General features: G+C 35.0%; 1 protein-coding gene across 2 annotated transcripts in view; it reads left to right on the top strand.

Annotated features, from left to right (window-relative positions):
* The window catches only part of c10h2orf69 (chromosome 10 C2orf69 homolog), a 36,534-nt gene that overhangs the window by 20,140 nt on the left and 3,857 nt on the right, over nucleotides 1-12,537 (top strand). The gene's annotated exons all lie outside the window — the stretch shown is intronic.

Genomic DNA, 12,537 nt, shown 5'->3' with positions numbered 1-12,537 from the left:
AAATTTGATGTTTTGCGACATACTATACTATTTTCTTTTGGGTCATTTTTTTTTGACATGCTAAATTATGAGGTTTTTGGCTTTTTTTGGACTTTATTCCCACTTTGAATATCGTAACGCATCTGTACAAGGTATTCCATGTTGTTTTCAGACGTTTTTAGGAGGGGTCAAAATTTGACATTTTTCGACATACTATACTATTGCCTTTTGGGCCATTTTTTGGACATGCTAAATTATGAGGTGTTTGGCCTTTTTTGGACTTTATTCCCACTTTGTATGCTATGACGCGCCTCTCCAAGCTATTTATGTCATTTTTAGCTGATTTTAGGAGGGGTCAAAATTTGCCATTTTCCGACATACGATACTATTGCCTTGTTGGCCATTTTTTGACCTGCTAAATCATGAGGTTTCTGGTCTTTTTTGGACTTTATTCCCACTTTGAATATTATAACGCATCTCTACAAGCTATTCTATGTTGTTTTCAGCCGTTTTTAGGAGGGGTCAAAATTTGATGTTTTGCGACATACTATACTATTTTCTTTTGGGTCATTTTTTTGACATGCTAAATTATGAGGTTTTTGGCTTTTTTTGGACTTTATTCCCACTTTGAATATCGTAACGCATCTGTACAAGGTATTCCATGTTGTTTTCAGACGTTTTTAGGAGGGGTCAAAATTTGACATTTTTCGACATACTATACTATTGCCTTGTTGGCCATTTTTTTGACATGCTAAATTATGAGGTGTTTGGCCTTTTTTGGACTTTATTTCCACTTTGTATGCTATGACGCGCCTCTCCAAGCTATTTATGTCATTTTTAGCTGTTTTTAGGAGGGGTCAAAATTTGCCATTTTCCGACATACTATACTATTGCCTTGTTGGCCAGTTTTTTTGACATGCTAAATCATGAGGTTTCTGGTCTTTTTTGGACTTTATTCCCACTTTGAATATTATAACACATCTCTACAAGCTATTCTATGTTGTTTTCAGCCGTTTTTAGGAGGGTCAAAATTTGACGTTTTGCGACATACTATACTATTGCCTTGTTGGCCATTTTTTTTGACATGCTAAATCATGAGGTTTTTGGCCTTTTTTGGACTTTATTCCCACTTTGTATGCTATGACGCGCCTCTCCAAGCTATTTATGTCATTTTTAGCTGTTTTTAGGAGGGGTCAAAATTAGACATTTTTCGACATACTATACTATTGCCTTGTTGGCCATTTTTTGACATGCTAAATTATGAGGTTTTTGGCCTTTTTGTGACTTTATTCCTTCTTATATGCTTTGATGTGTCTCTATAAGTTATTCTATGTCGTTTTCAGCCGCTTTAAGGAGGGGTCAAAATTTGACATTTTTCGACATACTATACTATTGCCTTTTGGGCCATTTTTTTGACATGCTAAATTATGAGATTTTTGGCCTTCTTTGGACTTTATTCCCACTTTGAATATTATAACACATCTCTACAAGCTATTCCATGTCATTTTCAGCCGTTTTTAGGAGGGGTCAAAATTTGACATTTTTCGACATACTATACTATTGCCTTTTGGGCCATTTTTTTGACATGCTAAATTATGAGATTTTTGGCCTTCTTTGGACTTTATTCCCACTTTGAATATTATAACACATCTCTACAAGCTATTCCATGTCATTTTCAGCCGTTTTTAGGAGGGGTCAAAATTTGATGTTTTGCGACATACTATACTATTTTCTTTTGGGTCATTTTTTTTGACATGCTAAATTATGAGGTTTTTGGCTTTTTTTGGACTTTATTCCCACTTTGAATATCGTAACGCATCTGTACAAGGTATTCCATGTTGTTTTCAGACGTTTTTAGGAGGGGTCAAAATTTGACATTTTTCGACATACTATACTATTGCCTTTTGGGCCATTTTTTGGACATGCTAAATTATGAGGTGTTTGGCCTTTTTTGGACTTTATTCCCACTTTGTATGCTATGACGCGCCTCTCCAAGCTATTTATGTCATTTTTAGCTGATTTTAGGAGGGGTCAAAATTTGCCATTTTCCGACATACGATACTATTGCCTTGTTGGCCATTTTTTTGGACATGCTAAATCATGAGGTTTTTGGCCTTTTTTGGACTTTATTCCCACTTTGTATCCTATGACGCGCCTCTCCAAGCTATTTATGTCATTTTTAGCTGTTTTTAGGAGGGGTCAAAATTAGACATTTTTCGACATACTATACTATTGCCTTGTTGGCCATTTTTTGACATGCTAAATTGTGAGGTTTTTGGCCTTTTTGTGACTTTATTCCTTCTTATATGCTATGATGTGTCTCTATAAGTTATTCTATGTCGTTTTCAGCCGCTTTAAGGAGGGGTCAAAATTTGACATTTTTCGACATACTATACTATTGCCCTTTGGGCCATTTTTTTGACATGCTAAATCATGAGTTTTTTGGCCTTTTTTGGACTTTATTCCCACTTCGTTTATTATATCGGTCTCTACAAGCTATTCTATGTTGTTTTTGGCCGTTTTTAGGAGGGGTCAAAATTTGACATTTTTCGACATACTATACTATTGCCTTGTTGGCCATTTTTTTGACATGCTAAATTATGAGGTTTTTGGCCTTTTTTGGACTTTATTCCCACTTTGTATGCTATGACGCGCCTCTCCAAGTTATTTATGTCATTTTTATCTGTTTTTAGGAGGGGTCAAAATTAGACATTTTTCGACATACTATACTATTGCCTTGTTGGCCATTTTTTGACATGCTAAATTATGAGGTTTTTGGCCTTTTTTGGACTTTATTCCCACTTTGTATGCTATGACGCGCCTCTCCAAGTTATTTATGTCATTTTTATCTGTTTTTAGGAGGGGTCAAAATTTGACATTTTTCGACATACTATACTATTGCCTTTTGGGCCATTTTTTTGACATGCTAAATCATGAGTTTTTTGGCCTTTTTTGGACTTTATTCCCACTTCGTTAATTATATCGGTCTCTCCAAGCTATTCTATGTTGTTTTCGGCGGTTTTTAGGAGGGGTCAAAATTTGCCATTTTCCGACATACTATACTATTGCCTTGTTGGCCATTTTTTGGACATGCTAAATTATGAGATTTTTGGCCTTCTTTGGACTTTATTCCCACTTTGAATATTATAACACATCTCTACAAGCTATTCCATGTCGTTTTCAGCCGTTTTTAGGAGGGGTCAAAATTTGACATTTTTCGACATACTATACTATTGCCTTGTTGGCAATTTTTTTGACCTGCTAAATCATGAGGTGTTTGGTTTTTTTGGACTTTATTCCCACTTCGTTTATTATATCAGTTTCTACAAGCTATTCTATGTTGTTTTCGGCGGTTTTTAGGAGGGGTCAAAATTTGACATTTTCCGACATACTATACTATTGCCTTGTTGGCCATTTTTTTGGACATGCTAAATCATGAGGTTTTTGGCCTTTTTTGGACTTTATTCCCACTTTGTATGCTATGACGCGTCTGTACAAGCTATTCTATGTTGTTTTCAGACGTTTTTAGGAGGGGTCAAAATTTGACATTTTTCGACATACTATACTATTGCCTTGTTGGCCATTTTTTTGACATGCTAAATTATGAGGTTTTTGGCCTTTTTTGGACTTTATTCCCACTTTGTATGCTATGACGCGCCTCTCCAAGCTATTTATGTCATTTTTAGCTGTTTTTAGGAGGGGTCAAAATTAGACATTTTTCGACATACTATACTATTGCCTTTTGGGCCATTTTTTTGACATGCTAAATCATGAGTTTTTTGGCCTTTTTTGGACTTTATTCCCACTTCGTTTATTATATCGGTCTCTACAAGCTATTCTATGTTGTTTTCGGCCGTTTTTAGGAGGGGTTAAAATTTGCCATTTTCCGACATGCTATACTATTGCCTTGTTGGCCATTTTTTTGACATGCTAAATTATGAGATTTTTGGCCTTCTTTGGACTTTATTCCCACTTTGAATATTATAACACATCTCTACAAGCTATTCCATGTCGTTTTCAGCCGTTTTTAGGAGGGGTCAAAATTTGACATTTTCCGACATGCTATACTATTGCCTTGTTGGCCATTTTTTTGACATGCTAAATTATGAGGTTTCTGCTCTTTTTTGAACTTTATTTCCACTTTGAATATTATAACGCATCTGTACAAGGTATTCCATGTTGTTTTCAGACGTTTTTAGGAGGGGTCGAAATTTGGCATTTTTCGACATACTATACTATTGCCTTGTTGGCCATTTTTTTGACATGCTAAATTATGAGGTTTTTGGCCTTTTTTGGACTTTATTCCCACTTTGTATGCTATGACGCGCCTCTCCAAGCTATTTATGTCATTTTTAGCTGTTTTTAGGAGGGGTCAAAATTAGACATTTTTCGACAAACTATACTATTGCCTTTTGGGCCATTTTTTTGACATGCTAAATCATGAGTTTTTTGGCCTTTTTTGGACTTTATTCCCACTTTGAATATTATAACGCATCTCTACAAGCTATTCTATGTTGTTTTCGGCGGTTTTTAGGAGGGGTCAAAATTTGCCATTTTCCGACATGCTATACTATTGCCTTGTTGGCCATTTTTTTGACATGCTAAATTATGAGATTTTTGGCCTTCTTTGGACTTTATTCCCACTTTGAATATTATAGCACATCTCTACAAGCTATTCTATGTTGTTTTCGGCCGTTTTTTGGTGGGGTCAAAATTTGACATTTTTCGACATACTATACTATTGCCTTGTTGGCAATTTTTTTGACATGCTAAATCATGAGGTTTCTGCTCTTTTTTGAACTTTATTTCCACTTTGAATATCGTAACGCATCTGTACAAGCTATTCCATGTTGTTTTCAGCCGTTTTTAGGAGGGGTCAAAATTAGACATTTTTCGACATACTATACTATTGCCTTGTTGGCCATTTTTTTGACCTGCTAAATCATGAGGTGTTTGGTTTTTTTGGACTTTATTCCCATTTCGTTTATTATATCAGTCTCTACAAGCTATTCTATGTTGTTTTCGGCGGTTTTTAGGAGGGGTCAAAATTTGACATTTTCCGACATGCTATACTATTGCCTTGTTGGCCATTTTTTTGACATGCTAAATTATGAGGTTTCTGGTCTTTTTTGAACTTTATTTCCACTTTGAATATTATAACGCATCTGTACAAGGTATTCCATGTTGTTTTCAGACGTTTTTAGGAGGGGTCGAAATTTGGCATTTTTCGACATATACTATTGGCATTTTTCGACATATACTATTGCCTTGTTGGCCATTTTTTGGACATGCTAAATTATGAGATTTTTGGCCTTCTTTGGACTTTATTCCCACTTTGAATATTATAGCACATCTCTACAAGCTATTCCACGTCGTTTTCAGCCGTTTTTAGGAGGGGTCAAAATTTGACATTTTCCGACATACTATACTATTTTCTTTTGGGTCATTTTTTTTGACATGCTAAATTATGAGGTTTCTTGTCTTTTTTGGACTTTATTCCCACTTTGAATATTATAACGCATCTCTACAAGCTATTCTATGTTGTTTTCAGCCGTTTTTAGGAGGGTCAAAATTTGATGTTTTGTGACATACTATACAATTGCCTTGTTGGCCATTTTTTTGACATGCTAAATTATGAGGTCTTTGGCCTTTTTTGGACTTTATTCCCACTTTGTATGCTATGACGCGTCTGTACAAGCTATTCTATGTTGTTTTCAGCTGTTTTTAGGAGGGGTCAAAATTTGACATTTTTTGACATGCTATACTATTGCCTTGTTGGCCATTTTTTTGACATGCTAAATCATGAGTTTTTTGGCCTTTTTTGGACTTTATTCCCACTTTGAATATTATAACACATCTCTACAAGCTATTCCATGTCGTTTTCAGCCGTTTTTAGGAGGGGTCAAAATTTGACATTTTTTGACATACTATACTATTGCCTTGTTGGCCATTTTTTGACATGCTAAATCATGAGGTTTTTGGCCTTTTTTGGACTTTATTCCCACTTTGTATGCTATGACGCGTCTGTACAAGCTATTCTATGTTGTTTTGAGACGTTTTTAGGAGGGGTCAAAATTTGACATTTTTCGACATACTATACTATTGCCTTGTTGGCCATTTTTTTGACATGCTAAATTATGAGGTTTTTGGCCTTTTTTGGACTTTATTCCCACTTTGTATGCTATGACGCGCCTCTCCAAGCTATTTATGTCATTTTTAGCTGTTTTTAGGAGGGGTCAAAATTAGACATTTTTCGACATACTATACTATTGCCTTGTTGGCCATTTTTTTGACATGCTAAATTATGAGATTTTTGGCCTTTTTTGGACTTTATTCCCACTTCGTTTATTATATCGGTCTCTACAAGCTATTCTATGTTGTTTTCGGCCGTTTTTAGGAGGGGTCAAAATTTGCCATTTTCCGACATGCTATACTATTGCCTTGTTGGCCATTTTTTTGACATGCTAAATTATGAGATTTTTGGCCTTCTTTGGACTTTATTCCCACTTTGAATATTATAACACATCTCTACAAGCTATTCCATGTCGTTTTCAGCCGTTTTTAGGAGGGGTCAAAATTTGACATTTTCCGACATGCTATACTATTGCCTTGTTGGCCATTTTTTTGACATGCTAAATTATGAGGTTTCTGCTCTTTTTTGAACTTTATTTCCACTTTGAATATTATAACGCATCTGTACAAGGTATTCCATGTTGTTTTCAGACGTTTTTAGGAGGGGTCGAAATTTGGCATTTTTCGACATATACTATTGGCATTTTTCGACATATACTATTGCCTTGTTGGCCATTTTTTGGACATGCTAAATTATGAGATTTTTGGCCTTCTTTGGACTTTATTCCCACTTTGAATATTATAGCACATCTCTACAAGCTATTCCACGTCGTTTTCAGCCGTTTTTAGGAGGGGTCAAAATTTGACATTTTCCGACATACTATACTATTTTCTTTTGGGTCATTTTTTTTGACATGCTAAATTATGAGGTTTCTTGTCTTTTTTGGACTTTATTCCCACTTTGTATGCTATGACGCGTCTGTACAAGCTATTCTATGTTGTTTTCAGACGTTTTTAGGAGGGGTCAAAATTTGACATTTTTCGACATACTATACTATTGCCTTGTTGGCCATTTTTTTGACATGCTAAATTATGAGGTTTTTGGCCTTTTTTGGACTTTATTCCCACTTTGTATGCTATGACGCGCCTCTCCAAGCTATTTATGTCATTTTTAGCTGTTTTTAGGAGGGGTCAAAATTAGACATTTTTCGACATACTATACTATTGCCTTTTGGGCCATTTTTTTGACATGCTAAATCATGAGTTTTTTGGCCTTTTTTGGACTTTATTCCCACTTCGTTTATTATATCGGTCTCTACAAGCTATTCTATGTTGTTTTCGGACGTTTTTAGGAGGGGTCAAAATTTGCCATTTTCCGACATGCTATACTATTGCCTTGTTGGCCATTTTTTTGACATGCTAAATTATGAGATTTTTGGCCTTCTTTGGACTTTATTCCCACTTTGAATATTATAACACATCTCTACAAGCTATTCCATGTCGTTTTCAGCCGTTTTTAGGAGGGGTCAAAATTTGACATTTTCCGACATACTATACTATTGCCTTGTTGGCAATTTTTTTGACATGCTAAATCATGAGGTTTCTGCTCTTTTTTGAACTTTATTTCCACTTTGAATATTATAACGCATCTGTACAAGCTATTCCACGTCCTTTTCAGCCGTTTTTAGGAGGGGTCAAAATTTGACATTTTTCGACATACTATACTATTTTCTTTTGGGTCATTTTTTTTGACATGCTAAATTATGAGGTTTTTGGCTTTTTTTGGACTTTATTCCCACTTTGAATATTATAACACATCTCTACAAGCTATTCTATGTTGTTTTCGGCCGTTTTTTGGAGGGGTCAAAATTTGACATTTTTCGACATACTATACTATTGCCTTGTTGGCAATTTTTTTGACATGCTAAATCATGAGGTTTCTGCTCTTTTTTGAACTTTATTTCCACTTTGAATATCGTAACGCATCTGTACAAGGTATTCCATGTTGTTTTCAGACGTTTTTAGGAGGGGTCAAAATTAGACATTTTTCGACATACTATACTATTGCCTTGTTGGCCATTTTTTTGACCTGCTAAATCATGAGGTGTTTGGTTTTTTTGGACTTTATTCCCACTTCGTTTATTATATCAGTCTCTACAAGCTATTCTATGTTGTTTTCGGCGGTTTTTAGGAGGGGTCAAAATTTGACATTTTCCGACATACTATACTATTGCCTTGTTGGCAATTTTTTTGACATGCTAAATTATGAGGTTTCTGGTCTTTTTTGGACTTTATTCCCACTTTGAATATTATAACGCATCTCTACAAGCTATTCTATGTTGTTTTCAGCCGTTTTTAGGAGGGTCAAAATTTGATGTTTTGTGACATACTATACAATTGCCTTGTTGGCCATTTTTTTGACATGCTAAATTATGAGGTCTTTGGCCTTTTTTGGACTTTATTCCCACTTTGTATGCTATGACGCGTCTGTACAAGCTATTCTATGTTGTTTTCAGCTGTTTTTAGGAGGGGTCAAAATTTGACATTTTTTGTCATGCTATACTATTGCCTTGTTGGCCATTTTTTTGACATGCTAAATCATGAGGTTTTTGGCCTTTTTTGGATTTTTTTTTGCCACTTTGTATATTATAACGTGTCACTACAAGTCATTCTATGTCGTTTTTAGGAGGGGTAAAAATTTGACATTTTTCGACATACTATAGTTTTGCATTTATGGCCATGTTTTTTGACACGCTAAGTTATAAGGTTTTTGTCGTCATTTTGCCTTCATTTCCAACTTGTATAATATGACACATTTCTACAAGGTACAATAGGTCATTTTCAGCCATTTTAATGGCATGTCAAAATTTGACAGTTTTGGACATACTATATCATGGTGCTTTTAGCCATTTTTTGACATGCTAAATTATGAAGTTTTTGGCCTTTACTGGCCGTTATTTAGTATATAGTATGAAAGGTCTCTACAGGCTACAATAGGTTATTTTCAGCTATTTGTATGACATCCCAAAATTTGACTTTGTTTTACATTTCCTATGACGTTTTCTGACATTTTTTCAACTTGCTAAATAAATGTTTTTGGCCCTTTTTTGGACATTGTATGCTATGATGTGTCTCTACAAGCCATAATATGTAGTTTGCAGCCATTTTTTGACATGTAAAAATTTGACGTTTTTTGACAGACTATACTATGGCATTTTCGGCCATTTATTTTACTTGCTGAATTATGACGTTTTTGGCCTTTTTTTGGACATTGTATACTATGTTGTGACTCCATCCATCCATCCATTGTCATCAGCTTATCTGAGGCTGGGTCGCTGGGGCAACAGGCGGAGCAGAGAATTCCAGATGTCCTTCTCCCCAGCAACAATTTACAGCTCCTCTTGGGGGGCCCCAAGGCAATCCCAGGCTGGACAAGATATGTAATGTCATGTTCAGCCATTTTTGTGTCAAAAAATCATCAAAAACGTCCTAGTATTGTATGTCAGCCAAAAATCATCCAAAACGTCATAGTATAGTATGTTGTCCAAAAATCATACAAAGCGTCAGTATATTATTTCATCCAAAAGTTATCCAAAATGTCATAATACAGTAAGAGAACAAAGTACAACATCATTCACATAAAATGCAATATCCATCATGTTGTATTTGTATTGCATTTTTGTTATATTGTATTTTAGATACATTTTAAAAATAATGAATGTTTCTGTACCTCATGGCAATAAATGGAAATGAAAGGAAAGTGTTTTTTTTTTTACAGCCTAACTGATATGTTTGATAACAAAATAAATAAATTATTCAGTTATTACATATACACAACACACACAAACAAGCAAACAAAATACCATACACTTGAACATAAAACATGTCAGTACTCTCTAATGGACAAATATGTTATTACGTCACAGTTTCTAAAATACCTCAGATTTTACTTTGACATTTCTTTACCGATATTCCTTGATTCTGACAGAAGGATCTCCCGATACTGGTTTTACATGTTTCAGGAAAACTTCACCTGATTTATTTGCCACAACGATATATCAATCACCTTTACGTGCTTAAATTTGTTCTGTTCTATCAAATTAGTGTCTAAACTGTATGAATCTACAGCTAAATGATATTTAGTGGCATAAATAAAATATCGGCTGATATATCTGTCTGCTCTGCTGATATAAGGGTCATATGGTGTTGAAACAGAAAATACAGTATCGGCTGGGAGGTCTGTCGAAAACTTGACTGATATATGAGTCAGGCCGATAATCAACTACGTTTTTGGAAAGGCAAAATTCAGTATCGGCAGTGACATCTGTCTAAACTTGACTGATAAATGAGTCAGGCCAATAATCAACAAAGTTCCTGATAGGGAAAATTCAGTATCTACAGTGACGTCTGTGTAAAAGCACAACTGATGTTTGGGTCAGACCGATAAATGAGCTTATATTTTCTTGGAACAGATAAATCGATATCAGTAGAGACATCTGGCATTTTTCTATTGAAGTTTTTGGCTTCTTATTGACAACGTTATATATTTTAAGATCATTTTTTCTCACTTTACTTAACAGTGAGAGTCGCATATTTAAAACTAATGGTGGCATCATCATAAGTCATCCTGTGGGGCTCATGTACTGTATGTATATTAAAAATGTCCCCACAGTCTGTATAGAGGATGCTCATATGTTTCAGTTGTGATCAAAGTGATGTTCTGCATGTGTTTGAGATGTCAGAAGAGATCTGACATTCAATGAAATGACTTCCATGTGTTTTTTTCAAAATCCTCATTTAAGACATTTATGAGACACTGCATAAAGACAAAAACAGACACTTGGGGGATGTCAGTGCGAATCAGTCATGGCAGTCTGTAACCTGAAAAAAAAACACATAATATAGTATGTCATCGTAAAGTCATCAAAAACGTCATAGTATATCACCCAAAAATTGTTATATATCATCAAAAACAACATAGTATGTCGCCCAAAAATACTAAAAAATGATGTAGTATACTACGTTGGCCAAAAATCGTCACTGACGACTTATAGTATGTCATCCAAAAATCAAGCAAAACATCATAGTATACTTTGTTGTCCAAAAATGATCAAAAACATCATAGTATGTCGTTCCAAACTACATAAAAAAAAACCCATCATGGTACAATATGTCTTCCAAAACAGCATCAAAATTCATAGTATAGAATGTTGTCCAAAACAGAAAAAAAAGTCACAATATAGTGTCTTTCGAAACTGCATAAAAATATCATAGTAAAGTATTTTGTTGAAGAAGCATGGGAAAAAAATTCCATAGTATACTAAGAGTTCTTAAAAAAAGTCATAGTATAGTATGTTGTTCCATTTGGCATAAAAAGTCATAGTATTATGCCTTCCAAAAAAGCATCAAAACGTCATGGCCAAGTATTTGTATTTGTGAATGTAGTGTCGGCAGAACTTGTGTTGTTATTGTTTCTCACGGCAGCGAGTGGATAATTGCTCATTCAATCCAGTCAAAAGTGATCAGATCAGGTTGCTGGATGAGAGGAGCAGCTGCTGCAGATGGAGTGAAGGTGAACTTTCAAATCTAGGTCACTGCACCTCACGTTCTGCTGCTTTGCCTGCGCTGAGAGTGGCACAATCAATCACCAAACTGTATATTTATTGCAACAATATTCCTCATGAATGGTCCAGCTTCAAAAATATAAAATTAGTATGTTGGGTTAAATGGTTATTTGTGGCCAAATATACATGGATGAGTTAGAAACTCTGTCACTTAAAGTGTTTTATACCACTGCCTTTCAGACACAAAAACTCATAGAAATGGTGATTGCCTCAGGTTTTACTAAAGCTGACATTTATACATTCACCCAGTTGCTACCTGTGAAATTATCATTAACAGTAGTAGCAGTCTGACTTCTTGGGACATCTGTTGTGAAGACCGTCGCCTGAGTCTCACACAGCAAACACATCAGCTGCACTTAAGTAGTATGTAATAAGTGACAGTGGTGAAAATTGTTACCACCACTGACTGAGACACGAGAGGACATCTGCTGAAATGACTACTGAGCAGAATCATCACCTCTGACAGGCTCTACACACTGTTCACATGATGAACATCACCAACCGAGTGTTTACATTGTTATTGATTGTCAGTGCAGGGTGTCTGCACATCTTTAAAAAGTCTTAAATGTCTTAAATTTGCTTTTATAAATATTAGGCCTTAAAAGTTACTTCACAGTCAGAAATTCTAATTTGTGAGGGAAGTCCTAATTTCTGATGTTAATAGTTTTCTTTATACTTGTACTCTTTATACTTATACTGTTGGCAAAATGTAGATTTACCAAATTTAGTGCTTCTTGTCTTTAGACTTACTTGCAATGCCTGAATAAGAAAAAGATGATTTGTCCAAAAACCAGTCCTAAATTTTTTTTACAAAACTTTCTTGAAAGGTCTTGAAAAGCATTAAATGTGTCTGGTACCTTTT

Source organism: Plectropomus leopardus, chromosome 10 (genome assembly GCF_026936395.1).
Source record: "Plectropomus leopardus strain MGB_pleo_1.0 chromosome 10, ASM2693639v1, whole genome shotgun sequence".
Taxonomy (NCBI): Eukaryota; Metazoa; Chordata; class Actinopteri; order Perciformes; family Serranidae; genus Plectropomus; species Plectropomus leopardus.
The sequence above is the reverse complement of the archived record's forward strand: the minus strand, read 5'-3'. Positions and strand labels throughout refer to the sequence as shown.